The 19,944-nt window shown below is 47.4% G+C and overlaps 1 long non-coding RNA gene across 1 annotated transcript; it reads left to right on the forward strand.

The window, feature by feature from the left end:
- The first annotated feature begins 6,817 nt into the window (after positions 1 to 6,817).
- Positions 6,818 to 19,247, forward strand: LOC119814098. The gene is made up of 3 exons (XR_005285358.1): positions 6,818 to 6,934; positions 16,637 to 16,740; positions 19,015 to 19,247. It is a non-coding gene; the product is annotated as an uncharacterized LOC119814098 (long non-coding RNA).
- Positions 19,248 to 19,944: the final 697 nt, after the last annotated feature.

The following is a 19,944-nucleotide window of genomic DNA, read 5'->3' on the forward strand; positions in this document are numbered from 1 at the left end:
TTTGTTTTCTAGATGCTTCTCCAAAGCTAGATCCTTCCCTAAGAGGAATTTTGGCACCAGTCCTTAAGCTAGCCCCCACCCTGTATTTACAAACATTTAAAGAGGCAAAGAAAGGTCTTTTGTAATGAAACCTCTATGCAGGACCACAGTTACCATTCTGGCCTTTCTTTTCTGCACAGATATATTCACTTTTAAAGATAAATCCTCAGAAGCCGGGCGGTGGTGGCGCACGCCTTTAATCCCAGCACTCGGGAGGCAGAGGCAGGCGGATCTCTGTGAGTTCGAGACCAGCCTGGTCTACAAGAGCTAGCTCCAGGACAGGCTCTAAAGCTGCAGAGAAACCCTGTCTCGAAAAACCAAAAAAAAAAAAAAAAAAAAAAAAAAAGATAAATCCTCAGTTATTTTTTTTTCTTGCTCTTTTCCCTTCCTTCTTTAGCCCACAAGCAGCATTAAAAGACCAATACATGTTTTTCTAAAAAGGATCTGAGTTCACACCAGTGGCCTAATATTCACCTCCTGTACTATTCCATGGACTTGGATGAGGTATTTGGCTCATGATTGACTTTGAGTTTGCTTTCATGGCCAGATTTCTTGAATTTTATTGAGAATGCAAAGAGCAAGACACACCCTAAGCACACTAAAATTAGCCTCAGCTAACAGTGCCCGTTCTAATTCACTTCTGCACAAAACTGTTTCAGCTGAACATTTTTGTGTAAAATAAAATCTGCAGGTTAATTTGATGGTAAAATAACTTCTTCAAATAATAGACAGAACATCATCATCACGCTGCAAACACAAAAAGTAATTCCTCAACGCCGTCTTGAATCTCGTCACATTCAATTTTCTCTAATTATCACAGGAAAAGTCTCCTTGCTCTCAGTTCACTTGAACTGGATTCCAACCAAAAGTCCTCATTTTGTATTTGATTGGTACATCTCATGCATCTTTCTCACTCCACGCCACCACTCCCTTCTTTAGGACCATACCCTCTGTGTGATGGATGGCCCAGTGTAAAAGCCTTTTACAGTTCCCCACAAGTTTTAGAAGGCCGCTTGTCAAGAGGGCTTTAACAACTGGGACCTCTGCTAGAGACTTGAGAGAGCTCACATCTTTCCCATCCTCAAGCACTGAATTAAAAAAAAAATCAATGTGAGAGTTGAATGTTGGCATCTTAGAGTCGCTTTAACCTGCTTTTCTGGTGATTTTACGTGTACAACTGAACAGTTCTTCTATGTGCATATTAACTGTTTGTGTTTCCCCCTGTTAGAATGGTCTGCCTTGACAACTGTCCCTTTTAAAAAGTGGTATTGATTATTGTTGCTGAGCCTACAGCATAGAGAAATTTGAAATTTTTATGAAGCCACATTTATTATCTTTTCCTTCATGAATTTCCCCCATGTTTTTATACTTAGAAAACACCTTTGCATTCTTCCTCCTCTTCTTCTTCTTTGATTTTTATTGAGCCTTTAAATCCATGAGGGAATCCCTTCTGGTGGGACCACTGTTCTAGTACCATGGAGTAAACAACTCATTTCTTCACAGTCTTTGGTATGTCTTTATCATTCTTTAATTATATATGACATGTTACAAGCCACACACACACACACACACACACACACACACACATACACACACACACACACACACACACACACTCTGAAGGGTTTGCACAGTCATTAGTTTCCTTGGGTAGTAGTGAGTGCCCTGTTAAGGGAGGTAAGCAAGCAGGGAAGGGGAAGTCAGATCTGGTTGGAGTGGAGTCTGGGAGATTTCCCTACCCTGAAGGCCTCTGCAGCCTCTGTCCCCTCCAGAGTAGACGATCAGATTGTTGTTTCTGTCCGTGTTGATGGCAGGGACTGAGTTTGGCCTCACCGGAAGGACCCAGAAGTCCTGGCTGGGCGACTGCCCATCCTGCAGACCCACATGCCGTTCACCTCTCCAGATGCTCTTTGTTATCGTAACATTTCTCTCAGTCACACAATCGCAGCTAAAGTTTTTCTTTGCTACCCACTAGATTGTAAGCTACAAATGAGGACAGAGGCTTTGGAGTCTCATTTAATTTAGGGGTGGACATGGAGGGGAAATGGAGGGGACACGGAGGAGTGGGAAGAAGGATCAGGGTGACTGGTTCTTTGGAACCGATGGCTGGGGGACTCAGTGACCTTGTAATCTGAGCGAATAGCAGAGACAGTCATTTTTTAGGGAGTAAAGAGACAGTCTATCTGAAATGATCACCCCAGAAAACCCAGAACAGTTGTGGGCCCAGATCCAGCCTCTCCTGGTACATCCCCGGTCTGTATGGAGCCAAGAAAGCCACTCCCTTGACCCTGAGCAGACATCTGACCTCTGGAGTCAATTATTCCTCTTCTCCACTAGCATATTCCCGACAAAATGGGGTCAGGAGACATTTGCATCCAAACCACCAAGCTCTTTAAATGCTGGGGCCTGGAGGCCCGATGGGTTTATTAGATTATCATTGCGGAAGTTAATAAAGAATTAATTTCTCTTCATGTGACATCTAAAGGCAGTTATTTCAGGAGCCTGTCCATTTACACAAAGCCAAGTATTTGTCAAGTGTCAGAGGCAATTCCCAGGTCCCAGTCCCACCCCCTTCAATAATTTTGGATTAGGGACAGCTTGAAATGACATTACACAAATTTTCTCTCAAGACGCATTGGGCTCTGGGGACCACTCAGGAATTTCAGGTTCTTGAAGGTTATACTGTCAGCAAAAGGGCCAAGCTGGGGGTGGTTGGAGCCACTGCAGCATTCCAGCTGGGCCAGCTGTGGGGTGGGGAGCGGTGGGGACACAGGAGGAGGAGCCATGAGTGGCCATTATTCCACAGGGGATCATTTGCCTCCAGGAAAACAACTTACTGCTATTTATATCTTAAACCTTGCACCCAGCTTGATGGTTTTTTTCTTGTTCTTTGCTTAGGCCCAGGAAGGGGTTGTGGCCTGCCTGGGACTGCGGGACTGGCTCGTGTCACCTTGTGACGATATATTAGGGAAGGTCAAGGCATCATTAATACCTGTCTTCGAGTTAAGTGCAGGGGAGTGAAGCCACTGTGGGGACAGACTCACTGATCTGTACTGTAGGATACAGAAGAAGAGCCAAGTGCTCCTTGGAGTCATGGGGGCAGCAGTGTCCAGTACTAGGCAAGGAAGAGCCTGAGACTGGTCCAAGCAGAAGCAGCCTTAGGAAGCCAGTCGAACAGCCTGGCCTCTGCCCCAGTTCCAGATGTGGACATTAGGCCGCTTGCTGTATACCTCCCTATGGACACCCCACTGGACCCTCTGCCACACTCCAGCAAACTGATTCTTCACTGATCACCATCCCCCAGATACCCCAAACTCAAGTGGTAGGATTTCCTCTCTCCTCCGAATGCACCAACCCTTTCAGGCTTTCCTATCATCTTTACTTGGAACGACTTTCCTGTTATATTTGTCCTTTAAATCCTGGTTCAGGCATCATTTCTTCTCCGAAGGTCCTGGATTTCCCTAGAAAGCATCTGAGCGTCTTGTCGGGGCAAGTCACCTGCGTAGCTCCTCTACAAATTCAGAAAAGCCCCCTTGTCCAGCGTGCACAATCACATCTTTCAGTTCCACTGACCTCTTGGTTTAGCTACTTTAGGAGCGCGCATAACCTGGACCAGGTCACGTGGTAGCCCTGCTCCTTCTGAGTTCTCACGGCTCTCTGATTTAGTTTCTTTTTACAGCTATGGCACCTATCACCAGCCAGGTGGCTTCAAACAGCACACATTCATCACTGGTTCGACTTTTCCAAATTCTAGAAGCTACTTGTGTTCCTTGGCTTATGGCCCCTTCCTTCATTTTCCAAGCCGTCAGTGTGATGTCACCATGGCCCTGACTGACAGCCACATCCATTGTCCTACCTTCTTTGACTGATGCCTGCCTCTCCTTTCACTTACAAGAACCCTTGTGATAAATTGAGCCCATCCAGGTTATCCCAGATTGCCTCCCATCCCAAGTACTTAGCTGAATCACATGGCAAAGTGCCTTTTACCACGTGAGTCCCCTGGCCACAGAACACAGACATCTTGAGGCCAGTATCTTGCCCACTATCAGCTTTACAGTCTCGGAGAGCAGGATCCCCTTGTATTCAGTGCTTTCATCAGAACCCACCCTAGGCTGGCAAAGAAGTGCTCAAAGAACGCTTGTTGACCGAGTACCCGAGGGTGCTTGCTTACAGGATCTCCCCTGGGAGTCAGAGGCAGTGGAAGGCATGGTGCACACAGTCTTCCTTGGGCAGAGGGCTATGCATCAGCCTTGTTGCCCAGCTGGTCTCAGCTGGACGTGACAAACATTTGGCCACAGCTGGAGACAATCCTGGTTCCCAGAAATGCTGCTAAACGCTATGTGCTGCACATGGGCATCAAAGATGCACCCAGCTGCAAACACCCATGGGTGCGGAGATCGGAAATGCTGATGTATGCTAGGTTGAGTGACTGGGAAGTCCCAGAAAGGGGCCGTGTGCTGGGATGGGGTTCTAAACACCACTGATTCTCCACATGCTGAGTTTTGCTTGGGTCCAACCCAAATGCTCAGCTCTCTCTCTTGAAATCTCACTCCTCCCTTGCCCTGCTGTCCTCTGGTGTCCAAGTGGCTCTTTCTACCCTGCCACTCTTCCTCATCTTTATTCTCCTTCATGACAACCCTCAGGGCTTACACAGACTTGCATCAAGCCTGTGGTTTTGTTTACAGTGAGGAGAAATACGAGGTTGGTTAAATGATAAATTACTTTGTTTATTGATCCAGCCCACGTTTGAAGAAGTCCACTGTGCCACAGGCTGAGGGTGGATTTTGGTGTCTGGAGACAGGCCGACAGTTGTGTTAACTTTCATGGCACTTGTAGCCTCTTGGGAGGGCAGACATGGAACAGCTAATTTTCTGCCTATTATTTAGTTTTGGTTGTGAGGGATGCTTGGGACTGGAGAAACTGGCAGTCACATCGGTGGAAGTTACAGAAAAAGTGACTTTTGGGCCTGGTGCTGGTTAGACACGAACGGAGTATGGATTCTTCCCTGGGTCCTAGGAGTGGGCATAGCTGTGGCTTATTGTTGCTGGACCCTTATTGTTGCTAGACCTGGAATCTGAGGTAGAGGCTGTCTGCCCAGGACAGCAGCAGGGCCCGGGGCTGTGCAAATCAAGATGGTCTCTGCTAAGCTTTGGGGGCTCTGTAGAAAGAGTACCCCAAACAATGGTTCCTGGAGAGTTTGATCAGATGCTGCTGTTAATCTAGCTTCCAGGAAAGACTCCAGGCTGGGAGGGGATGGAGGAGGGAGGGCTTGGAAGGTCTGGGCAGGAAAAGTACAGCAGAGCGAGGGTTGCATAGTCCAGGAAAGCCAGGAGTGGGCATTTATTAACTTCTTACCTGGAGTGCAACCTGGGTCCCTGTGTTTGTAATCTTGTCTTTGCTTTTCCCTGCTACCTGTGAGCTATGTCTGTCCACCAGGCACCTGTCCACCATAGGACCCCAGCGCTTTGCACTGGGGTACTGGTAACCACCCACTCCATACACATGTGCATCTCTAATACCCAAAATGGTGGCGTGCTGTGGGCTGGAGTGACTGAGTGTCATTCAGGTCTGAATACTGGAGTTCCAATTCCACAATGCCTCGGGACCTGACACTGGAAACAGGGCAGGTGCAGATGTCATGAGTTCACGCGGGTTATACAGGTGTGTGGGGGTGTGCCTGGCCTAATATGACTGGTGCTTTTATTTTTTTTTCTTTCTTTTTTTGGTTTTTCGAGACAGGGTTTCTCTGCAGCTTTTTTAGAGCCTGTCCTGGAACTAGCTCTTGTAGACCAGGCTGGCCTCGAACTCACAGAGATCCGCCTGCCTCTGCCTCCCGAGTGCTGGGATTAAAGGCGTGCGCCACCACCGCCCGGCTGACTGGTGCTTTTATAAAAGAAGAACATGAGATGCCATGTGAAGGTGGAAGCCATGCTGGCCCAGGCAAGTCAAGGACCTATCATCAGTTACCAGGAGAGAGGCATGGGCACATCCCTCCCTTGAACCTTCAAGGTGACCATGGACTTTAGAATCATGAGAGTCAGACTGTTCAGTTACTTAGTGTGTAATCCTTCATTTCAACATCTGTGGACTGTTACCTTCTGGGAATTTTGTGTCTAAGGTAATGGCCCTGCATGGCTCTGGTGTGTGTGTGCTCACACGGGCATGTGCGTGTACACACGTGTGTGCATGTGTACTCATATGTCAATGGAAGCTGAGCCCCAAATGCAAACCAAGATGAAGAGAGTGATCTTCCTTTGGCAGGAAAAGGCAGGGTGGAGCTATCATTTCTTTCTGTTCCTAGAGCCTAAATTTGCAAATCAAAGGGCCAGGGCTTGTTGGGGTAGGTTTCAGGCATCCGTTTGGAGCTGACAGAAGAGATGCTCTGCTGGGGGAGAGCAGCCAGGTGCATCTGAAAGGGGCCTGCCTGGGCCCTTGTTCCCTGCATGGTGGCTATGGCCCCTACAGACAGACATCCTGGTCCAGGTTAACTTTTAACCAGAGGGCTCCAGTCCTCAGCTGCTGGGTCTGGGCTTCCTGCAGGCCTTGAGCAGGCTGGCTTTTCTGCTCTTGTCTCTAGTGAGGCAGGGTCTCTGATGAATTGGCCACACACCCCCAACCAGAGCCCTGCCACCATATTGAATACTGGTGTCCCTAGCAAAGATGAATGGGTCCTACTAATGAGCTGGAGACAGCGGCACTGTGACCCTCGACCCCACGCACTCAGAGCCAGCGGTCTGGGGAACGGCCGCCCTGAGCCTGCTTAATGTGTCTGGCTGGCCTCTGAAAGAAAAACACATTTATTGCTACTTAGAGAGAATTGATCTAATTGGGACGGAAACATTGTGCTGATGGAACATGGAATTTTTATGAGGTGGGTGACTCAAGTTCAGCTAAGGTATTCCTGAGGGGAGGGGCAGAAGTGAGTTTCCAGGGATTTTTTTTCCCCCAAGCCTCCTTCTAGTAGACACCGAGTTTCTGGACCAGTATGGGCTTGAATTCCAGTAGTGTTGGCCATGGAATCTGCACCCTGGCAACATTTGGCCGCTTAGTTGTTTAACTGTAAAATGGTGTGTGTGGGGAGGGGGAGTAATTACAGCTTTGGTTGATACAGAATCATTGGGTGGAAGCGAATGATTGATATTTTATGTGCCTCGAGGCTTCGGTCCTGCCCTCAGCAGGAGGCAGAGTCCAACAGGACTTGCTTGCGCCAAGAGGACAAGTGGTTTCAGTTTATTTGGCCAAGTCCTTCGCAATTCTTTAAGCACCCAGCCAGATCTTTGGCTATAGCTAAGGTAATTCACGTGATAGTTGTTTTCAGACAGAGCTCAGTCCTGATCTCCAACACAGGGGAGGCGGGGGAGGTACACCCCCTTGACAGTCTCACAACCACCCGTGGCTGCTGCTTCTCCATCTTTTACTGCAATCAAGTCTATTTAAGATTGAATAGTTTTTGCTAAACTCCCCTTGACACCATTCCACTATTCTGGCCTCTGTACAGGCAGCCTTGGTTGCTCTGGCTGAGGATGGCTTTCTTCTTTTTCTTTGTTTGTTGTTTTGTTTTGTTCAGCTCTGGCCAGACCTTTATAGCCACCCTTCAAATTAACCCCTGTGCTGAACCAGTTCATCCTGCACCCGGGTATGTCCTCAACAAGTAGGGGTACCCCTTGAATTGGGCTACTCATGCCTCAGCGCAAGACCTTTGTCTGGCTCCCCAGAGCCTCATGATGTTCAAGCAGCCACAGGAGGCTCGCAGATGCGGTAAATGTATAATGTATCTTCTAAACGGGCGTTTTATTCACAAGAAGTTGTAAATCGCAATTCGTATTAGTTGCTTATCTCACCGCTTGGACAGGATATCCGACAGAGTAACCTAAAGAAGGACGAATTCATGTGCGCTTAACAGTTTGAGGGTATAAGCCCATCATGGTGGACAAGGAATAGTGGCGGGAGCTTGAGGCAGCTGGTCACTTTGCATTCACAGCCAGGAGGCAGAGGGATGACGGCTGGTGCTCATGCAATTTTCTCTTTTTATACGGTTTAGGACCTAAGCCAATAGAAACCCCTTCACGATAAGTTTACAGGGTTGCTTCTTCAGTGATGCTAGATTAGGTCAAGTTGACGATATCCAACATTACATCTAGTCAAAAGGCACAAACTGTGCCGGCAAAGTGGGGTTTGTGATCACTCTGCCCATCATGGGCTGGCCTTTGTCTCCTATCCAGTCACTTGTCACAGTGCCTCTCCTGCTTCTGCAAGTCCTTAGTGCTGGCCCATTTCCTTCACCTAGGCTCTAGCACACACTGTTCTAACGGGAATGGATGTCCTCTGTCTCCCTTCTGCCAGTGTTCTTTCCTTCTAGCCTTGGATGACTGGCCAGTCATCTCTGAGTTTTCTTCCTGGCTCCCATTGACCTCGAAAGCTATTTATTCCTTTCTATGTTTGCTTCCTGTTGGTGCTTAATGAATATATCAAGATACTGTGGTACAAAGTAGCGTACTACCTGGCAGTTTTGTATGCATTGGGATTTGGACTCAGCCTAAAATGTGTGCTTCTGTCTCAGGCTCTATCAGGAGGCTACGACAGGGTTCTGGTTACCTAGTTTCTGAGGCTGGAGGATAGGATTTCAGGGGTCCTTTCGGGCTGGCAAGAAGGTGTAGGCTGTTGACAGGAGGCCTCTGTTCCTCTTCATGGGGCCTTTTCTTAGGACTGCTTGAGTGTCCTCAGGATGTGGCAGTTTCCCCTGGGATGAGTGGTCTAAAAAGATGTTAGGAGGAGACTGAGGTGCCCTTATGCCCCGAGTGATACTAGTGGGTATGCTACAGGTCATGTGCTGGCTCTGTCCCTTCCTGGTAGAAATCCCAAGGTTGGGGGAGGACTAAAGATATGACTCAATGGTTAGGAGCACTGGGTCTTCTTCCAGAGGACCTGGGTTCAATTCCCAGCACCCACACAACAACTCACATCTGTCTGTAACTCCAGTTCCATACACTTTCACACAGACATACATGCAGACGAAACACTGAAGAACATAAAATTAAAACAAATTATATACTAAAAAAAAAAAAAGAAATCCCATGGGGCATGTGATTGTATGTTTGTGAGAAGCCAGTTACTAAATTCAACGCACACTCAAATGTGGTTCCACCTTTCAGAGTAAAAGATGCTCGCCGAAACAGTTTTAAACCATCAAAACGACTGCTCAATGGATAGTCTGCAAGATGCTTGCATGTGACTTACCAACGCCACGTTAGAAACATGCAGGGTCCCAGGTCTTACCTTGGCAGGTGGAGTCAGAGTTAGATGGTGGTGGGGCCAGGGAGATAAATGGGGCCAAGAATCTGTGTTTCTGTCAGGCTTTGGTTTAGATGAGGCTCTCCCTGAACAGAGTGATTGGGTTCAGGCCTGCCAGGCACTAAGATACTAAGAATTTTCTTCAGTCCAAACTGGGACTTGGTGGCCAACAAAAGATTTTTGCCTTGGTCTCAAGTCCACTGGAAAGTGCCACCAGGCTGTGGAATTGTGTTTGAAGGAGATGACCCAAATGCCTGTCCTCCTGATTCTTGCTTTTAGAAACTGGTCATGGGAAGCAAGGCATTCATTTCTCAAAATCAGAGTCATGGCTTAGTCGCTTACTTTATACCAGTGGCCAAAGCTGGCTATGTCTCAGTTTCTTTATTTGGAGAACGGGGGTCATAGTAGTTCATGGATGTTCTTAAGTTGAATGAGTAAAATTTGTGCAGCATCTCAAAATGGAGCTGTGCAGTCTCCAGACGTTTGTGTGATGTCTAGAAGGGTTTGTTCAATTAAAAAAGTAGCACAGAAAGAACCTGAGAAAAGCCCATTCAAATAATCTCTTTCCTTCCCTTTCTTTTTCTTATTTTGGGTTTTTTTTTTTTTTTTTTTTTTTTTTGTTGAGACAGGGTCTCTCTGTGAAACAGCCTTGCTATCCTGGAACTCACTATGTAGGCCAGGCTGGCCTCGAACTCACAGAGATCCTCTTGCCTCTGCTTCCTTGGTGCTAGGATTACAGGTTGGGTGAGCCACCACCACCTAGTTATCTCTTTAGTTTTTTATTTTCTGCCTTAAGTAGAAGCATCTGGAAGGCATCCCTAGACACCCTGTCCCTAGTCTTTAACAGTGACTTCGCTGTGTGTGCTTGTGGATTGACTACTGATAGCCATCTATCATCTAATGGCCTGCCTTCTATCCCAGAGTCATTCAGAGGGCTTATTACAAAGTGTCAAAGAGTTTTCTATACTCTTCCCCAGGAGGCTCTCAAGAGCACTCGAGGTTAAGAATGGCAAGGATGAGCTGGTGAAGCAGGAGGCTCTGCCAGGGAGCTTAGTCAGGCTTTGGTTTAGATGAGGCTCTCCCTGAACAGAGTGATTGGGTTCAGGCCTGCCAGGCACTAAGATACTAAGAATTTTCTTCAGTCCAAACTGGGACTTGGTGGCCAACAAAAGATTTTTGCCTTGGTCCCAAGTCCACTGGAAAGTGCCACCAGGCTGTGGAATTGTGTTTGAAGGAGATGACCCAAATGCTCGTTGCGATAGACATCGTGGTGGGTGAAGGTATCTAAGATGAAAAGTTTTTAGCTGTGATGGGCTTATGATATTGATCCTGCCGGGTTGCTGAAGGAGTTGAAGAAATAATGTCCTGAAGTTGCAAGGGCGATTCACCAAGGTCAAGAATTAAATTGTTGTGATTTTCATTAGTGAAAAGAAACTCACTGGAGAGCAACAGGTAGGATGCTTGGGGCCCTGAGCAGTGTGGCTACTTCTCAGCAGGAAAAGTACGGAAGAGACAGGCTGTTCTGACTGCTGTGGGCCCCCTTTTGGTGGCCCGGCACTGAGGCTGACTAGGGTTGCTACTAGAAGGGCCCCATGGCTTTGTGCACATTCAGAGCTGCTGATGCTTCTTCTGCCATTGGCAGAGCCTGTGCTTTTAGAAGACTGCTTAGGCTGGTAGATGGAGAGTCAATTGGTGGCAGCTGGAATGGAAGCAGGAAAATAAGCAAGGAAATGATGGGAACAGAAGCACCCAGATTCAACTGGATGGAAGAGACAACACATGGAAATCCAGAGTTTTCTTCTGGTGGCAGGCGAGGTGGCTCAGCCAGTAAGGTGTTTGCTGTGCAGTGATGGGAACCTGAATCTGATTTCTAGTATCCACGATAAAATGTTGGGATGTGTTGACACAGGTTTGTAATTGTAGTACTGGTTAGGCAGAGGCAAGTAAATCCCTGAAGGTTAATGGCCAGCCAGTCTAGCCTGCTTGGTGAGTTTCAGGCCAACAAGAGACCCTGTATCAAAAACCAATGTGGGTGGCATCTGGGGAATGACAACCAAAGTTGTTCTCTGACTTCCATGTGTTCCTGCACATATATGTACCCTCTGTTCACATGCATATCCCCCTCCATGTGCATGTGAACACACACATACATGCTCATACACATATACACATACACTCATACACACACTCACTCACACACACACTTTTTTTAAACCATGTGTTCTTTGAAATCCCTTTTGGAAAGCTACATAGAGAAGGTAGGAGTTCATTGGGGAGAACTCAGGGCTGGAGATGAAAAGATAAGACATTTTGAGAGAAGGAGTGGTGCTTTTTCACTGGGTGAATACTAGATCATCTTGATGGTATAACCCAGGATATACGGCATTGTTGGTCAAGATATTGCTGCACACTAGGCAACCATATTGATACTATTTCAACCTTGGGACTAGATGGGATTATTATTATTATTATTATTATTATTATTATTATTATTTTTGGTTTTCGAGACAGGGTTTCTCTGTAGTTTCTAGAGCCTGTCCTGGAACTACCTCTTGTAGACCAGGCTGGCCTTGAACTCAGAGATCCGCCTGCCTCTGCCTCCCGAGTGCTGGGATTAAAGGCGTGCGCCACCACCGCCCGGCCTGGGATTATTTTTTAAGATTTTTTAAAATTGATTTTATTGAGCTCTACGTTTTTCTCTGCTCCCCTCCCTTTCTCTCCTCTCCTCTTCAATCCTTTCCCATGGTCCCCATGCTCCCAATTTACACAGGAGATCTTGTCTTTTTCTACTTCCCATGTACATTAAATCTATGTATGTCTCTCTTAGGGTCCTCATTGTTGTCTAGGTTCTCTAGGATTATGATTTGTAGGCTGGTTTTCTTTGCTTTATGTTTAAAAACCACTTATGAGTGAGTACATATGATAATTGTCTTTCTGGGTCTGTGTTACCTCACTCAATATGATGTTTTCTAGCTCCATCCATTTGCCTGCAAATTTCAAGATGTCGTTATTTTTTTCTGCTGTGTAGTACTCCATTGTGTAAATGTACCACATTTTCCTCATCCATTCTTCAGTTGAGGGGCATTTAGGTTGTTTCCAGATTCTGGCTATGACAAACAATGCTGCTATGAACATAGTTGAGCACATGTCCTTGTAGCATGACTGAACATCCTTTGAATATATACTCAAAAGTGGTATTGCTGGGTCTTGAGGAAGGTTGTTTCCTAGTTTTCTGAGAAATCACCATACTGATATCCAAAGGGGCTGTACTAGCTTACATTCCCACCAGCAATGCAGGAGTGTTCCCTTTACCCCACAATCTCTCCAGCATAAGTTGTCATCAGTGTTTTTGATCTTGGCCATTCTGACAGGTCTAAGAAGGAATCTTGTTGTTTTGATTTGCATTTCTCTGATGACTAAGGATGTTAAGCACTTCCTTAAGTGTCTTTCAGCCATTTTAGATTCCTCTGTTGAGAGTTCTCTGTTTAGGCCTGTACTCCATTTTTTATTGGATTATTTGTTCTTTGATGACCAATTTCTTGAGTTCTTTGTATATTTTGGAGATCAGACCTCTGTCTGATGTGGAGTTGGTGAAGATCTTTTCCCATTCTGTAAGCTGTTGTTTTGTCTTGTTGACCTTGTCCTTTGCTTTACAGAAGCTTTTCAGTTTCAGGAGGTCCCATTTATTAATTGTTTCTCTCAGTGTCTGTGCTACTGGGGTTATATTTAGGAAGTGGCTGCCTGTGCCAATGTGTTCAAGTGTACTTCCCACTTTCTCTTCTATGAGGTTCAGTGTGGCTATCTTTATGTTGAGGTCTTTGATCCTTCTGGACTTGAGTTTTGTGCATGGTGATAGATATGGATCTATTTTCATTCTTCTGTGTGTTGATATCCAGTTATGCCAGCACCATTTGTTAAATATGCTTTCTTTTTTCCATTTGATATGTTTTGCTTCTTTGTCAAAAATCAGGTGTTCGAAGGTGTGTGGATTAATATCCGGGTCTTTGATTCAGTTCCATTGGTCCTCCTGTCTGTTTTTATGCCAATACTAGGCTGTTTTAAGTACCGTACCTCTGTAGTAGAGTTTGAAGTCAGGGATTGTGATGCCTTCAGAAGTTCTTTGCTTGTACAGAATTGTTTCGGCTATCCTGGGTTTTTTGCTTTTCTGTATGAAGTTGAGTACCATTCTTTCGAGGTCTGTGAAGAATTTTGCTGGGATTCTGATGGGCATTGCATTGAATCTGGTAAGATTGCCCTTTTTACTATGTTAATTATACCTACCCAAGAGCATGAGAGATCTTTTCACTTTCTGGTGTCTTCTTCAATTTCTTTCTTCATAGATTTAAAGTTCTTGTCATACAATAGATGGGATTATTTAGGGAGAGAGAGGAATGGAGGCCCAAGGTAAATCCCTGGGGCCCCAGCACTTAGAAGTCACATAGTGGAAGAGAGGGAGATGCCAGAGATGAAAAGAAACAGTCAGAGAAATAAGAGAACCAGACAAAGGTGATGTCACGGACGACACAAACAGGAAGATGCTGTAAGGATGGGTAGCAGCTGGCTGAATGCACCCCAAAGTTAGATGAGAGATCTGAAGGGAGGAGCTCAAGGATTAAGACAGTATCCCCTCTTGTGATTCCCCCATGAGTGCTCCACTTGAGGCATCATCACCACTGTAGCTTCTGCAGACAAGGCTTTGCGAGCAGAAGCTTGTCTGGGAGGCAACCCAAGAATGCGTGTGCAGGAGTCAGGAACAGGAAGTGAAGGGGGCAAGCTGACTGTGCTGACTAGTGGACCTTTGCCATGGGAATGTGGGGTATAGTCCTATTGGGGCCCCCGGAAAAGATAGTAGAGCAGGTACACCTGAGTTTCCTAGCCAGAGGGGCAAGGAAGATGGGGCTTTCAGACCTTGACCCATCACTGCTATTGATGGAGTCTCTTGATTGGGGGCTCTCTGTTTCCTAGAGCTTCCTGCTCCCAATACTCTCACAGTCAGAGCAGCTGTCAGCAGGGATGTGGGTGCTGAGTGAGAAGCTTCCTGTTGATGGGTAGAGGAGGCAGAGGTGTGTGTGAAAGAAACAGGCAGGACACAAGGCTCCCCCACCAAAGATCTACAACACTTCAGAGAAAGTGAGCTGTCTTTGGGTCACCACCAGAGGGTGGCTGACCAAAGCTGTGTGTGGGACGAACGCCGAGTCCTCCAGGTGGGTTCTCATCACTGGGTTCATCCCAGGCTGTGTCTAGTCTTAGACCCCTGAACCCTTCCCCAGAGAAGGGCTGTAGGAGGAAAAAGGTGGTGTGAGGGCACCAGGTAGAGTTTGGCTCTCCCCTAGATGAAAGTCTGCTTGAGTGCTGAAGTGAGGATGAAAAATGAGCAGCCTCCTGTGCATTAAATATTTAATATTCTCTCCCTGGGAGGTGTCAGGGAAAGGACCTTATAATAAATACTGCACAGGACAATTCTATCATGGAGCTCGTCAGTTAATGGCCTTGTTTTGTCTGACAGAAATGTTATGGATGCTGTGTCTTGGGCGTATCTCCAGAGGGTGTCTCTCATGAGCTTTAGCCCCGAGAGGCCAGGATTTGGCTAGAGAGGAAGTCCCCCAGTTTGCTAACTTTTACCCTATGGTTACAGAATGGCGGGGGTGATAGTTATGTAGAAGAAAGACTCATGTAACAAACTCACAAGACTTGGAACTTGCAAGGCCCTGCTCTAAATGTTCCGTGGATTTCAATGACATAGACCTCACTCTTGCTGCAATGGCCATGTCTACTGTATGGGTAGGGAAATGGACAACCCGAAGAACTCGCCACAGGGACGTTAAATGGAAAAGGTGGCAAGTAAAGCCAGCCAGACCGACCCCTGTGTCTGGGTCTCAACCATCATCCCAATGCTGCGGGGCTTCTGCACACTGTCGGTGTGGACCCCAGTTCTGTTGCTTGTTAGCTGTGTGACAGGGCAGCATGTCTCAACTTCGGTGAGCTACAACTGCTGTGTATACAAAGATGAGCCGGGCTTGTCTCAGGGAAGGTGTGGGGCTTGGATGAGGAATCATACATGAAGCTCTGTAGCTCCTCATTGGTAAAAGCTAGCCCTTGTCAGTACTTGACCCTGACTTGTGTGCCCTTATGGCAAGCTACTTGACCCCTCTGAGTATTGGTTTTCTTCTCTGTGACTTGAATTAAAAGTCAGGTCTCCCAGAGATAACAGGGTGGGGATGGGGCTGAGGGAAAGAGTGCACTCTTTGATCTTTGGGCTTTGAGTTCAGCAGCCAGTGTTCTGTTGGGTCCTAGGAACTGTGGGTGGGTGTACTCTGGGGCCCATGTGTGAATGAAGGGGTCCCAGCACACCTTGCAGGCTGAGCCCATGCCAGGAAGTTCCAGCATGCTCCAGCACAACAATCTTGAGCCAGGAAGTTGAGTGTGAGCTAGCCTTGAGAGAGCTGTCAGGGTGCCTGAGTGGACCTCTGATCTCTGGAGGACCCTCAGCCCTAAGCCTCCTGCTGGATGGGCGCTTCACATGCCTTTAATGACAGCTGAGCTGAGGGGACCCAGCAGGACCTGGCCCAACTTAGGTTTCCATGAAGTGAGAATTCACAACTCCACATTATCTCACCAGACACACTTGAGCCTGCGCCCCACTGCGCAGAGCAGTTCTGGACACTTCGAGATTCCCAGACACGCTGTTCTGCCACTAAATGTTACAAGACGTGGCTGTTTTATAAGACCAGCTCTTGCAAGACACGCTTGGCTGCCACCTCTGGTCCAGGATGAGAGAGTGGGATGGGAGAGATGAGGTCTAGCATATAGCCTGCTCCTCCAATTCCTGATGTCAGAAATGCTCTGTCCACAGTGTTCTAAAGGTCATCCCAGAGGTCTTGAGTTCTGGTGGGGGTGTTCCTCTTGGGGTCTGGGTGATTCTTATCACCATCCTGTTTTACACCTCTGGAGCTGGGGCTGGGGAGAAGGAGGGGGGAGCAGGGAGGGAGGAAGAGTGCGTGGTCAGCAGGCTCTTTATGGATGGCCTAGGGGATGCAAAGTGAAGGGAATCTCCATGCTCCCCAGCAGCCCTGTGCTCCAGCCTTGGCAGCCTGGGAGAGCTGGGATGCGCTCAGCTAATTTATATTAATTCAAGCCCATTAATGATGAGATATTGCCTCTCGTCTCTCTTCCCTCTTGCAGCAAGAACACAGCACTCAGATTCCAGCACTGAATTGTGTTGGTCGTTAGATGGTAAGCCCTACATCGGATTCTAAGATGGGCAACTGCAGCTCCCAATTCTCACCCTGTACCTCCTCCTCTCCAGCCTGACACACATCCCCGGAGTCCTTTACTTCCGAGTTCCACCAGCTCTTGTCCTAATGAAGAAGACCCCAAGCCTGCAATAAACAGTCCTGTGCTTCTGTGAAGGTAGGAGGCTTCCAGCCAACTCACATGCGTTTGCCATAGGCAAATAATTCAGCCTTCTGAACAACCTATTCCCTTCTTCCTGCTCGTGCTGGGAACTTCCTGAGGGACAGGAGCGCTCCTCCTGCTTGTGTTCTGGGAACTCCCTTTTAAAGGCCTGAATTCCTGACAACGTCACAGTGGTCTTACAAAGTAAAGACAGAGCTGACAGAATTGTCATCATTTTGGAAGAGAGGCCCTGAGAGACTAAACCGAGCCCATGACCTATGGCCCCTGAGTGCAGGCACAGCCTCTTGTTTTCTCATGGCAGTGGGCGGGCATCCACTGTGGATGCTAGGTAATGCCCCCTCTACCACAGCTCCACATCCAGCCTTAGCCTACAGCTCCTCTTGTGCGTCTTCCCCCATCTATTCGCCCTGTGTAGAGAGGGCACTGAAAGGAAAGGTTCTGCCCAAGTCTGGCTGGGTGAACCGGTGAGCTTGTTGGTGTTAACTATCAGAGCGTGGGCGACTCAGAGGAAGCCGTGTTGCTGAAACACTCGCCGTGGCTTCCGCCAGCTGCAGCACTGAGAAGTCTCACTGTAGTCTACCGCCTGCTGTTTACACAGTGTCCACTGGACTCTCACGGGGAGCGGGGGCCTTCTGCGGCTCACGAGCTTCCCCACTCCGTTCATAAGAGAATGTTATGGACCCATTTCCAACCAGGCACTTGCTTCAGGATGGAGACAGTGGTGTACAAATCAGAAGAAGAAGCCATGCTTTACCCTTCATGCTTTTTGTGTGCATGGTGTTGCACATGTGCGGTGCACGTATGTGTGTGCATGTGTGTGGGCAGGTGCACATACGTCTAAGCGTGCATGTATGTAGGGGTCAGAGGTCGACACTAGGTGCTTTTCTCAATAATTCTCTACTTTTATCTAGAAAGGGCTTGTTTAATAATTTTTGTTGAAATATTATACAATGAGTTATTCTATGCATACTATAAAGAATGGTATACATTCAGACATTAAAGTGGGAAAATGTTTCAAAACACATGCAAAAGTTTAGCAAATTGCAAAGCAGAATGTAAGGCAGAAGTGGGTGCTATTTTCTTAATAAAATTTCTTTGAGGAAATTTTGGAAGAGGGTAGAGAAAGTTTTATACACCCAAGGCTTAATTCCTCTTATTAATTTTATATTCCTAATATAGAGCATCTGCCAACTTTCTTCTGTAGCATCTTGTTTGAGGGAGGTTTCTCGACAAACATTCAAATACCTCTTTGGAGGATTCTGAGAATTGCCTGTCAAAATGTGCAAAATTGAAGTTATTGCTGCCTCACTTGTTGAGCCAGGTCCTCTCATTGAACTTGGAGCTCACTAACTCTTCCAGCGGGCCCCAAAGACCTTCCCGTGTCCTTCCTCTTCCCCAGCACTGAGGCTGTGGTTGTGTGCTGCCACACCCGGGTGTTTTCTTTTATCTTTTTATTAAAATGTGGGTGTTACAGATCTGAACTCAGGCTCTCTTGTTTCTACAGTAAGCACTCTGCTGATGAGCCCTTTCCCAAGCCTGTGCGATCGCTTTTAAAGTCATGTGAGGAGGCTTTTGATTAATTATCCAGAAGTAATATGCAGTTTCCATATAGGGTAGCACATGTCCAGGCCACAGGAATGCCTGTTTTCAGGCTGCCTGGGCAGAGGCCCTTATTGGTTCAGTACACCTTGCCCTCAGAGAGCAAGCAGGTTCTCATGAATGCAGAGGCTATGGGGAGAAGCCGTGTGGACAGAGAGATAGCAAAGGAGAGCACCTCCCCTCCTTGGCCTCAGTCTTCCTCTCTAGAATCCTAATGATGGGGCTGAAGAGTGTGGGTGTCCGATGAGCACAGACCTGGATCCCCACCTCTTTGTCATAGCCCCCAGGAACAGTGTCAGGAGTGGTCCTGGGGGCTGCAGAGTCTGGCTCCAATCCTTCAGTCACCCCCACCCTTTCTCCCCAATTCCCATGCCTCAGCCTAGCCACAGAACTTCCATTCCTGCTTCTGCTTTTGGCTCTGGCTGAAGATGTTAAACTTTGGGTGCGTCTGAAACACTCGCACACAAGCTCACACAAATGATTTCCTCCCCAACATTAACATATTTCTTTTTGAACCCCCGTGAGGCTTTTCTCCAAAGTAATGGATTTTTCCCCCACCCCCAAATGTATTCAAATCTGGCCTCAGTTAAGTCAGAAGATTCCTATCAGCCCAGCAGGGCTTCCCTCCTGTTTCCTCGCAAATCAGCATCCTTTTTATTCTCCCCTCAGATCTCCCGGGTAAAAGGGAAGCTTTCTTTGCAAGAGTTTCACTGGGATGGACAGACAGATGGACTCGGTGTGGCTGGGCCTTTGATAGCCAAGAACACAAGATTTGACTTCAGGGGGCTCAGAAACTTCATCAGCCAAGGAGGAGGACAGAGAGTGTGGGAAGGATCCTGCTGGAACAACCCTTTGAAACCCTGCCCCCCAATGATGTTTGATGTGTGCCTTGTTGCTTTTTAGCCTAAGCTATACCTTTGGCATCAAAACTACCTTTTGAAAATAAAAATTAGCTGTATTTTAGTGCACAGAAAGTGTAAATTTAATACTAAGTCTTAATGGGGGAAAGTCTTTGAAAAGGTATTTCTGTTCTTGGAATCATTTAATTCCCCACCCCCACCCCACCCCATCCCGATCCAGTGACATGAGTTTTCCTCTATCCACAACCCCCTTTTATTCTTAGCCCCCCTCTTTCCCAATCCCAGGCTTCTGCCATGACAGGTCAGGGCACGGTGTGCCATGGGGGGCAGTGATTTCCAGCTCCCCTCTCCCCCCCCCCCCCGCCACCACCACTTTTAAACCACTTGTCAGTTTCAGAGTTTACTCTTGGTGCTTTAATGGGGATAGTCAAGGCTGGCAGAGGAGGTGCCCACAGGCTTGCTGGTACTGACAGCTAGATCCGTAGTCTGGTTGCCTTGGAGAGGACAGAGCGCTCAGGGTCTAGAGGGACTTCATAGAGAGATGGACATGTAGTTGCTGATAGATCATGGGCCCCCCACCCCCACCCCCGTGGCTCAATTCTGGTGAAATCCCAAATGACTTTTCTCCTCACCCCTTCCCTTTTCTGGAGCAAGCCGGCTAGCACCAAGGACAGCTCTGTCCGTTCTCTCTGCTCTGATTCCTGTCTTGGAGTTAAGGGCGACTTGTCCCTTAAAAATG

The sequence above is a fragment of the Arvicola amphibius genome, chromosome 5, assembly GCF_903992535.2.
Source record: "Arvicola amphibius chromosome 5, mArvAmp1.2, whole genome shotgun sequence".
Classification (NCBI taxonomy): domain Eukaryota; kingdom Metazoa; phylum Chordata; class Mammalia; order Rodentia; family Cricetidae; genus Arvicola; species Arvicola amphibius.